The following is a 12121-nucleotide window of genomic DNA, read 5'->3' on the forward strand; positions in this document are numbered from 1 at the left end:
AATGATAAAAAATATGGAAGTCATTTTTTTCAGATTAAGTAATCAAAGCTATTTATAGCCATATGAAAAAATACTCTAAATCATATTGATTGGAGAAATGCAAATTAAAACAATTCTGAATTGCTACCTTACACTTATTATATTGGCTAATAAGACAGAAAAGGAAAATGACAAATGTTTGAGGGGATGTGGGAAAATTGAGACACTAATGCATTGTTGGTGAAGTTGTGAACTGATTCAATCATTATGTAGAACAATTTGGAACCATGCCCAAAGGGCTATAAAACTGTGCATACTTTTTGACCTAGAAATACCACTACTAGGTATGTATCCCAAAAGAGATTAAAAAAAAAAGGAAAAGGATCTATATGTACAAAAATATTTATAGTAGCTCTTTTCTGGGATGCCCATTAATTGGGGAATGGCTGAACAAGCTGACTATTGTGCTATAAGAAATGATGAACTATATGCTCTTAAAAAAACCTAGAAAGACTTACATGAACTTATGCAAAGTAAAATGAGTAAAACCAGAATATTGCACACAGTATATACATATACACAGCAGTACTGTATGATGATCAGCTGTGAATGACAGGTATTCTCTGCAATACAATCATCCCAGACAACTCTGAAGGACTTATGACAGAAAATGCTATTCATCACCAGAGAAAGAATTGATGGAGTCCGAATACAGATAGCATACTTTTAAAAAACTTTTAAAATTTTTTCTTGGGTTTTTATTTCGGTCTATGTTTTCTTTTACAGTGTGACTAATATGGAAATATGTTTTGCATGGCTGCACATGTGTAATCTATATCAAATTGCTTACCTTCTCAGTAAGACGGGTGGGGAGGAAAGAAGATAATTTGGAATTCAATTTAAAAAGTGAATGTTGAAAATAGTTTTTACATGTAATTAGGGAAAGTAAAATACAAAAAAAAAAAGAAAATAAGGCAGTAGGGTAAGATTTATAAGACATTATGAAGTAAGAATCTATGGAAGTTAGGATGATAGGCTCATAGATCTAGAGCCATAAAAGATATCCTGTCATCTAGCCCTGAGATTTACTTATGAGGAAGCTGAGGCCTAGGGTGGTTAAAGGACTTACCCATGGTTCCAGGGGTAGTAACCACTCAGACAACTCAAATTTGAATTCAGATCCTTTGGCACCAAAGCTACTATCTTTCCACATTGCTTCGTATATAGGTGAGTCCTGTATCTCTGTGTCAACTTTGGACCACAGTGTGTGTATATATGTAGGGGTGGTAATTAGACAGCCAGAAGTAGCAGGGATACTCCTGGGAGCTGTTCTCCAGGTTTCTTAGATTCCTCCAACCCTGGTTTATTCCCAACACTAATCCTAACCTTACATGAAGTATCTCTTGACAAAGATTTTCCTCTTCATTCTCCTTTTTCTGGTTATGAAGATGAACAAAAACAATAAAGAAAATCTTGAGCCCAATAAAGCAATGAGAGGGAAAATGATTACATAGTGTAGACATAACTTCTATCTTTGATAATGTGGAAAAATATCAATACATTAAGGCTAATTTTCTCCAAATAATTAGCAAGGCTTGAAATACTCCTAAAGCCAGGTTTTAAAAAATGTTTTTCTTCACCTAAATAATCAAATGAATTTTTAAAATTAAGTACATTTTATTGATATTATTTGTTTTTATTTCACCTACATTTCCTATCATATCACTCCCTTTCCCTCCACCATCATCTATTATAATAAAGCATTTTTTAAAAGATGAAAAAATTCAACAAAAAGAAGTAGCCTATCAAAAATATCTGACATTATATGCAGTATTAAAAACCTGTGGTTTCCTACCTCTTCAAAGAAGCAGTAGGAGTTATCTGTACATATTTATTCTTTGGTACTAAGTTTTAAGCTTATGAATATTAAAACAAGCAGAAGTCCTCAGTACAGGGAAGTGTATGTTCTTCAAATGGTTCATATGGTAGAATTATGGTGTTTTTTATATAGCTGGCTTTTAATTCTGCATCAAACCTCTGGGATTGCAGGGACTTTTCAAGCTATGTTCTTTTTTATCCCTATATACAAATCTTTCCTGGTATGTATCATTTTCTTGAAAGATGAGTGCCTTGCCTTGTAGAGCACATAGATGTAGCTTCTCATTCTGAGCTACAATGATGAAAATCTGCAATAAGCAATTGTTTTGTGAATGAACCTTATGGAATTCCAGCTCATGCTGATGGGCTCATTTATCCTTCTGTTAACAACAAATATTCACCCAAATGTCCCCCCACCTGCCAAAACAAGTATGTTGACAAATATTGAATTTGAGAAAACAATGTATTTACCAAGTGTTGAAGAAGTAATCCATCATACAACATTTCAGATTCTTTATGAGAAAAACCCATTAGACTTTAAGCTTCTGTAGTATATCACAATTTCAGAACACTATGCAATGTTACAATATTTTAGGAAAACAATCTTGTTAGCTCTACAGAAGATGTTTGAATCTGAAAAAGAATGCTTCTGGAGAGTTTTTCATGCTTTCTGTCTTTATTTGTGTGTACTTGATCTCATTCCTTCTTTGAGGTATGATTAACCCTTCAATTCAATTCAACAAGACTTTATTAATTACCTACTATGTGTAGGGCCCTCTGCTAGATACTAGGTTTAGAAATACAAATATATAACAAATCTTGCCCTCAAGGAGCTTGAGTTTGACAAGACTTACATTTTACCCGTTCCCACTTTACTGATTTTCCGATAAAGATGAATTCTTCATAGCACAAGAAGAGATGCTTCTGTTGATAATTAACATGAGAATTAAAACTCTGAATGAAAATAAATTCAAGTTGAGAAACTGGGCTCCCACAAAAATTTCAGGAAGAGTCTTGAACTGTTGTTAATTGCAGAGTGACTGGTTTTTCAGTTATCTGGCCTCTCTGGGTTCCAGTTTAATCGTCTATATAAAATAGATGGCTGAATAGATAATTATTAAGATGCCTTCCAGCTCTAAAAAAAATCCTCTGCTCTACTATTTGATTTATTTCTGCTCCCATTTTTCTTCTCTTTTCTTCTTTTTCTTCAGAATACTTTATACTATTGAAGAAGCTCAGATTTTTGCCTCCTCTCTTGCCCCTATGGTCATAGAGAGTTGCCTGGGGGTACTGAGACTTTAAGTGACTTCCTTACCCAAAGTCTCACAGACAGGATGTGTCACATATGGAGCTTGAGCTCGAGTATTCTTAACTCTCTATTTACTATGCCATGCTGTCTCTCTTTTCCCCTTACTTGTGTGTAAAGCAGAGCCATTTGACTAACTCAGAGAACTGGGTACCCTGTAGAAGTTTAAAGGAGTTTAGCTGAAGTCCTGTTCTTGAATAACTTTCTACAAACTACTTTCCTGACTTAGCAGAATCTGTTAAGTGGGGACTGTACTGCCATCCTGCTAGTCACTCAGGTGGTCTCTTGAGTGCCTTTAACTTCTCCATCCCTCAAGCCTTGCTTCAGTGGTAAGTACTCCAACATCTGGAATTTATGTTATAATAGCATTTTAGCTTAACAGTTAGAAGTTTTACTTTTAATTTAAATTTTAAAGGTTATATACTTTTAACCTCTACTTGGGACACATATTCATCAAATGTAATGAATGTTGTTCTTTGTCATGTGGAAATGGCCTTCTGCAGGCAAATTTGGTTCAAGACTTCTGATTTGGGAGCAATAGAGCTGAAACACTTATGTAATGTCAAGATGTACAACCTTGCTAGACGTTTTCTATTAATTCAGTCCATAAGTGGAAAAAAATCATTTAGGAGGAATATAAAGAATAGAACTAGGAGATGCTGATGTATATCTGTCCCTAAAGATGAAGTTGAATGGCTTGAACACAGATATAAAATCAAATAACTTCTAAGCTCTAGTGTAGTTAATTTGGGGAAAAAACCAAGTATTTAACCCATCCTTATTTTACCCAGTTTTAAAGGTCAGAATACTAATTTGTTACTTCTAAAATAATTTTTTTCTTAAATTAATGAAGATTAATTAGCTAACACTAAATGAACGTACGGGTGCTGACTTTTAGGAGCTTTGTAGCAAGCAAGTTAAAATTTTCTCATATCAACTTTGAAATGAGAGCAAAAAGAAGGTGAAGGTTGCTATTTGAACTATAGTATGTTATGCCTGATTTCCTTTTGTTCATAGTTGAGGGTGGAAACAGGATCTGCAGTGTTTCTAACCACGCCGCATTCTGTAATTTGTAAGAGAAGCACAGTATTAAAGTATACTTGAGGAGAGCATTGAACATAATTTGGGCACTCTATGTATAGAGGGTATTTGTGGGGGGGGTGGGAGGAGGGGTTGGGTTAGTTTTTAAAGTTTTTTCCTCCTTTATCTTAAGGTTGCATAAGGTTCTCTTTGTAATAACTTATTCCTTGCTTCTACATATGATAGGGAGATTTTAAAAAAAATAATATTTTATTTAAAAGATGTATGTTTTTGTTTAAAACTGAAGTTCATGTAACTTAGAGAAGGTCTTTTTTCTTTTTATTTCTCCTTGGTTTTACATTATGTGAATTCATTTAGAATATAAACTGCTTGAAAACAGGAATTTATTTGTTTGTGTATTTATTTTTCTTTAAATCTCTAGGATCTAGCACAATGCCTTGCACATATTATAATAGAAGCTTAATAAATATTTATTGAAATAAATCTCAACTGAGAAATAAGACTAGACTACACATATCCTTGAAACTAACTACTTGTACTGAAAGAAGTACCTCTTGGCAGTCAGTCTGTTTTGTTTATTATGGGCTAGGCACTATGCTAAGTGCTTGGGATGCCAAGAAGGGTAAAAGACAGTCTCTGCTCTGAAGGAGTTCACAGCCCTAATGGGGTAGAAAAAATAAAAACAACAATTATGTACAAACAAGAATGATATAGACAGGGTAAATAGGAGATAAACACCTGGAGGAAGGCATTAGCATTAAGAAGAATCAATAAAGTCTTCTTAAAGAATGTGGGCTTTTATCTGAGACTTGGGAAAAAAAAACCCAGGAAAACTAGGAGGAGGAGGAGATAGGGAGAGAGAGGTATGGGGAACAGCCATTGAAAAAGCTTAGAGTTAGGAGATGCCACGGAAGATGACATGGAGGAGAGAAGAAGGTGAAATGTAAAAAGACTAGAAAGGTAGGAAGAGGACAAATTATAGAAGGGCTTTGTAAGACAAACAAGATTTTGTATTTAATCTTGGAGGCATTAGGAAGCCACAGGAGTTGAGTGAATATAAAGGTGATGTGGTAAGACTTGCACTTTAGGATGATCACTTTGACAGCTGAGGATGGACTGAAATAGTGACAAACTTGAGACAGGGAGAACAACCAGCAGGTTATTGTAGTAGTCAAGATGAGAAGTAATGAAAGTCTATGCCAGGGGGTGGCAATGTCAGGAGGAGAGATGGGGGAATACACAAGAAATATCAAGGAGGTAGAAGCGAGAAATTTTAAGGAGGCAGAAACAAAACTTGGCAACTGACTGGATATGGGTGTGTGTGAGAGAGATTGAGGAGTCAAAGATGACACCTAGGTAGCAAGTTTCTGAGACTGGGAGATTAGTGCTACCTTTGACAGTAATAAGGAAGTTAGGAAAAAGTGAAGATTTTAGGGAAAAGAAAATGAGTTAATTTCTGGACATGTTGTGTTTAAGTTATATATGGCCATCCTGTTTGAGATGTCTAAAAGGTAATTGGAGATGGAAGACTGCAAGTTAGGGTTGAGATCCATTTGTGTAATCATTGAAACCCAGGGGGCTAATGAGATCAGCAAGCGAAATAGTGTAGGAGAGAGATGAGAAGAGGGCCCAGGATGGAGCCTTGGGGGACACTGACAGTTAGCAGGAGTGCCTTGGACAAAGATCCAGCAAAGCAAACCAAGGAGCAGTCAAACAGGCAGAAGAAACAGGAGAGCAGTATCATGAAAACAGAGAGAAAAAAATATCAAAGAAAGTAGGCCGATTGACAATGCCGAATACTGCAGACAGGTCAAGAAGGATAAAGATTAAGAAAAGGTCATTAGATCTGGCAATTAAGAGACCATTGGTAACTTTGGAGAGAACAATTTCCATTAAATGATGAGGTTGGAAGCCATTCTGAAGAGAGTTAGGAAGAGAGAGAAACAGAAATAAAAACACTGATTGCAGACAGCTTTTTCAAGGAATTTAGTCACAAAAGGGAGAGTGATAGAGGATGGTATTAAGGAGGGATAGATGGATCAAGTGAGCATCTTTTGAGAATGACAAAGTCATGGGTTTATTTATAAGCAGTAAGGAAGCAGCCAGTAGACAGGGAGGGACAAACGGAAGATAAGTGAGAGTAGGAATGATAAAGGAGATAGAGAATGTGGAATTGAAAGTGATCACCTCATGCAGAGTGATTTGCTTTGCCAAGGAGAAGTAACACTTTTTCATGTGAGATAAGGATGAAGGAGGTGCTTGTAGCTGAAGACATCTGAGACAAACGAGATGAGGAAGGGAAAAGAGGGAGCTCATGGTGAATAATCTCTTTTTTTTCAGTAAAAATATTAGGCAAGGCTTTCAGCTGAAGGGATTTGCAGGGGGATTTAAGGGAGATTTAAGGAGATATTAAAAGATTTGGAAGATACTACAATAAGTAGGGTAGTGAGTCAATTAGGGAAGTATAAAAAGATTGCTTTGCCACAGTGAAGGGCCCAGTTGAGATTGTGTGACAAATTTGTAGTGGACTTTGTCCACTACATGGTATCATGATTTTTTCCAGCTTAGTGCAGTAGCACATGAGAATGGGCAAAGCCAGTAGGTGGTGGGAGTAATCGGAGGCTGAGGCTTGGCAAGACAAGATCTTAGATAGAACAATAAGGCAAGGGTCTCCAATGATGGGACAGTGTAGAGATAAACTGGCTTGCCCTCTATTTCCTTTCCCCTTCCAAAGTGCATTAAAAAGAATATAGTCACAAATCTAATTAAGATGATATATATGAATATCTAAAAGATAAAATTACATTAATATTCTCTTTTGTCATGACAGCTACCACCTTTGGGTAAACAGTATTACTTTGTCAAAACAGAGCATTTTCAAATATCTACTTAAAATAGAGCTTATGTATAACTTTTATTTTCCAAGCCTGGGAATATGATGTGAAAATCTTTTTTTCTGTGCTTTTCTGTTAATGGCACGGTACAAACTGCAGATTAAATGTTTTCAAAGTTAAAATGAGTTGTGGTATGAGTGCTTTGTTTTACAGTCATATTGAAATTTATGTTTGCATACTGCTTTGTAATCATTATCATTAATTATGCCACTACTGCTTCCTTTATTTACTTACCCAGGATCACACAGCAAACTGATGTGGTAGAATTGACAGTGAAGTTAAGCCAGACAATGAAATATTAAAGACAATGAAGTATTTGAAATTATCCATGAGACTCAGGTAAATTTCAATCTAAACATTTATTTACTCCAATCATACCTGGACTAACTTTATACTAAACCTGAATCCACCTTAAATGCACAATGACATTGTTTATGGTGTCATGTCAGTGTTCAGAAGAGTTGATACACCTTCTTTATGAGAATCTGAATGAAAAGTATTATTCATTCATTCATTGCCTAGTATAAATTTTCATGAGGAAGATACAAGGATAAATAAGAAATGGTCTCCTCCCTCGATCAACTGATCAACAAATATTTATTCAGTGCAAATATCTATGTGTAAAAATAAATATACATATCAAGAAAAAAGTGAAATAGTCCTTGCCCTCAAGGGACTTGCCCGCGCGCCGCACACACACACACACACACACACACACACACCACACACACACACACACACACATTGGGACTCATGACAAGTAAAAAAAGCCTACAGGAATCCTCCCAGGATGTTGAGTAACTAAGTTGTGAAAGATCTGTAGGAGAAAGAGGGCAAGAACCACACAGGATACAGACACACACACAATTGATACAAGTTAATTTGTCAGAGGGCATACTAGCAGAAGCTTCATGCAGTTGACTTAAGTTGAGTCATGAAGGAAACTGAAGATCCTAAGAAGCAGAGGTGGGAAGGGAGTTCATTCCAAGCATGGGAGACAAAGCCAATTCAGAAACATGGAAATGAGAGATGAAATATTATGTATGAAGAGTAGTAAGAAGGCCAGTTTTGCTTGCCTAAAGAATATGTGAAGGAGAATAATGTGCAATAAGGCTGGAAAGATTTGTGGGAGCCAGGTTGTTAAGGACTTTAAATTCCAAATATTGGAGTTTATATTTGATCCTAGAGGTAATAGGAAGCCACTGGCAATTACTGAGTAGAGGAGTGATATGGTTAGACTTGTACTTTCAGAAAATCACTTTGGCAGTTGTGTATAGAATGGATGGAATTGGAGAGGTGAGGCAGGGAGATCAATTAGGAGGCTATTGCAATAGTCTCAGTGAAGGTAATGAGGGGAGGGAGAGAGAGAGGGAGAGGAAGAGAGGGAAAGGCAGAGCAAGAGAGAGAGAAGGAGAGAGGGAGAGGCAGAGGAAAGAGGGGGAGGAAGAGGGAGGGAGGGAGGGAGAGGGGGAGAGAGAGTGAGAGAGAGAGAGACAGAGAGAGACAGAGAGAGAGAGAGAGGAGAGAGAGAGAGAGAGAGAGAGAGAGAGAGAGAGAGAGAGAGAGAGAGAGAGGGAGTGAGCACTGCAGCTTTCTGATCTTCCAAAAAATGAGCCTGCCCCAGAGTAAGAGTGAGCCAACCTGTCCCAACTTTACTCTCCAGTTTTATATTTACTTCTGAAATGTAATAGATGTAGTTATTCTTGGCACTCTCGCTTTTACTTGACAAGAGTTAACATGATGTGTTCTTCTGTTGTGTCATTCATTTCTCTCTCTGCTCCTACTTGACTTGGCAAATATTTGCTTCTTTTCTATATAAGCAAAATAGCTAGCTATACAAATGTTAATTCAAGAACCAAGCCGCACTGGGACACATGACAAGCGAAAAAGGCCTAGAGGAAGCCCCTCAGGATGTTGAGTAGCTACTCTGTGAAAGATCTGTGGGAGAACAATGGCAAGAACCACACAGGAGAAGATGATCTGGATTGTTTACCATCTGCTCTCACCCAGGGAGAGCCCGCATTGGTATGCTCATAGATCCGTTTAAGTATTGACATACACATCTTATTCAAATACTAGAACTTAACTCTTGAAAGGAGGAAGGCACATCCTGTGGGGATACCTTAGATGTTGCTCTCTGCTAGATTTTGGCCTATGATGTTCAGACCAAATTTATATAGATAATAAGAACTATTATTAATAGTAATCATTAATAAGTGTTTATTTTTACTTATTATTTATACTATTTATTATTAATAATAAGTAGCATTTACATTACATACATTACCTCATTTGATCCTTACAATAACCCTGTGAGGTTCATGCTATTATTATCCCCATTTTACAGATGAAGAAACTGAAGCTGACCAAGGTCAAGTGCCTCATCCTGGGTCACATGGCCCCTTAAAGCAGAGATTGCTTCATTTCTGGTTGTTTTTTTTTTTGTCTTTGAAACCCTTCAATTTAGCATAGTGCTTGGTACTTAATAAAAGCATGGTGGTTGACTGATTGATTATTGAGGGATTCAAACCTAGCTCTTCCCGACCCATCCATAGCATATTTACTATACCACATTGCCTTCTTGTGTGGGTCTACTCTTTAAAAAGAAAAAAAATGATCAAATGTGATCCAGTACTTTCAATTCATCCTATATGTCTCCATATTCATAGGTTTATTGCCTTCTGTATTATTATTTTTTTTTGTCTGCTCGAAGAATTTAATAGTGAAACATATGGAGAAGCTAGTATGGGGAGGGGTGACCCACTTGAGAAATGAAGCCAATGGAGTCTTAAAGAAATCCATTTGTCATGTCTGTGAGATTTCTTCTCCAATCCTTCCCACTGTTTCTAGATATCTTTTGGGGAATGAGTCAGATGACTTTGTAAAAGCCATTATTAGGGCTTCTGTATGTGTCCTCCCTGTCTGCTGTGAGCATATCAGTAACATGATGGTACTACTCACCTCAGTAGTTTTTGCTTGTATTTATATCCCCAACACTTAGCACAATGCCTGGCACATAGTAAGCACTCAGTAAATACTTTATCTATCTCTTTGTCTTTGCTCCTGACTCTCCAGATTTTTCCACCTCTATGCCAGCAGCTTTCTCCCTCTGGAGATGCCTCCATCACTGTAGCTCTTTCCTCTGGGAGATCAGTTCCTACCTGGGATCATTTCAGCAACTTTTCAGGACATGCCTACTTCATCAATGCTTATATGCTGGGCTGTACTCCTCATCTCTGAAAATTTTCTACCTTTACCCAATATAGGTATCCTCCTCCTTCATCTTATGTATTATCTTCCTTCATTAGATTGTAAGTTCTTGAAGGTGGGGACCATCTTTTTTCTTCTTTTTAAAGATTTTAAGTCTTTGAGGGTAGAATCTGTCTTTTTTTTTTTTGCTTATTTTTCGTATTCCCAATACTTAGCATAGAACCTAGCACATAGTAAGCACTTAATAAATGCTCTATCTATTGAGGATATTGTGATATTATTGAAGAGAAGGTTAATAATAGCAGACATTTATATAGCACTTTGAGAAACAATATAACAGTGGAGAGACGGCCAATCTTGAAGTCAGGAAGACCTGATTTAACTCCACCCTCTAACACATACTAGCTGTGTAATAACAGGCAAGTAACTTAATTTCTCCATGCCTCTAGGCAATTCCTTAAGACTAGAAATTATATGTAAGTTGCCAATCTGTATTAATAAAGAAAATATTCACACTGGAAATTCTCTGAATTGATGAAATCACAGGTCATATGTGTGTGTGTGTGTGTGTATACAACACATACACACATATAATAACACTTTAAAGTTAGCAAAGTACTTTGCATATATTATTTCATTTAAACTTCATAACTCTTTAAGTTAGGAACTATAAGTGTTATCTTTACCATTTTACAGATGAGGAAACTGAGACTTAGAAAGGTTAACATAGCTAGCAAGTGTTAGAGACAAGATTTGATCTCAGGTGCTGCTATGCCATGCCAACTCTACAAAGTAATTGAATTCCATTAAGTATACTATATTTAAGGAGACATGAAAATATGTGATATATTTCATAATGTCTTCCATCATAAAGGGTTAAAACATTTTTAAAAGCTTTGGTGAATAAATGAGTGTCAATTTTATAGCAAATTAATTAATGGGGAGTACTTCGTTCTCTGACAATCCTAGATTAATGAAGCATTTGTGTAGTTCTTGGTATTTTACTTGATTACATTTATTACTAGGTAAATTGATTTTTTGAGTAGTCTTATTTAATATAACTTTGGAGTAAAATATTAACCTTAAAGAATGACAAATGATATGTTTAGAAACATATAATGTATTGTATACAGTAGAATTGGGAAATTGACAGCAAAACTACAAACACATGGATGAATTTGGATGGTTTCTTTTGTCATTGATTTCAGTGCCACTGGAACCACCACTCTATTATGTCTTCCAATCATTTATTGCCAGTATTGATCTACTGGCAACCAGAATGGCAGCTAGAGGGAAAAAAGAGCACTATTTCTCTGTACAAATGCACTCTGTACTGTAGCACCTGCTGTTAGTAAAACTGAGTTGGAGTGAAGGAGCCATGTTGATTTATAGCCATGGAACATCGGACCTGGAAGGGATAATGTTCTAGATGATGTCTTTTGGTTACTTATGGCAGGTGCAGGAGTGGGAGGGGTGTGGGGAGGGAACAAGTGCTTTGGTTGCAATGCTTTGCTACTGTCTTCCTCTGGGGTGGAGGAGAGGGACAGAGACAGAGAGAGACAGAGAAACAGAGAGAGATCTAGAAAAGAACAAAAGAACAATTAAAAGGAAAAACAGAAACTTAAGCAAAAGTTAAAAAAAGAAAGAAAGAAATTAGGTCAGATACAAAATATTCAGAGAAGAGTCTACTGCACAAAGAGTGATATAAAGACAGAGGAGGCTAATCATAGATCTGATTTCAATATGCTTTGTTCATCTCTGTCATACAAGGCTCCCCTTGGAACTAATAGCTGCTCAGTACCCCTAAGCAGGA

The sequence above is a fragment of the Phascolarctos cinereus genome, unplaced genomic scaffold (assembly GCF_003287225.1).
Source record: "Phascolarctos cinereus isolate Bilbo 61053 unplaced genomic scaffold, phaCin_HiC Scaffold_5;HRSCAF=322, whole genome shotgun sequence".
Lineage (NCBI taxonomy): Eukaryota > Metazoa > Chordata > Mammalia > Diprotodontia > Phascolarctidae > Phascolarctos > Phascolarctos cinereus.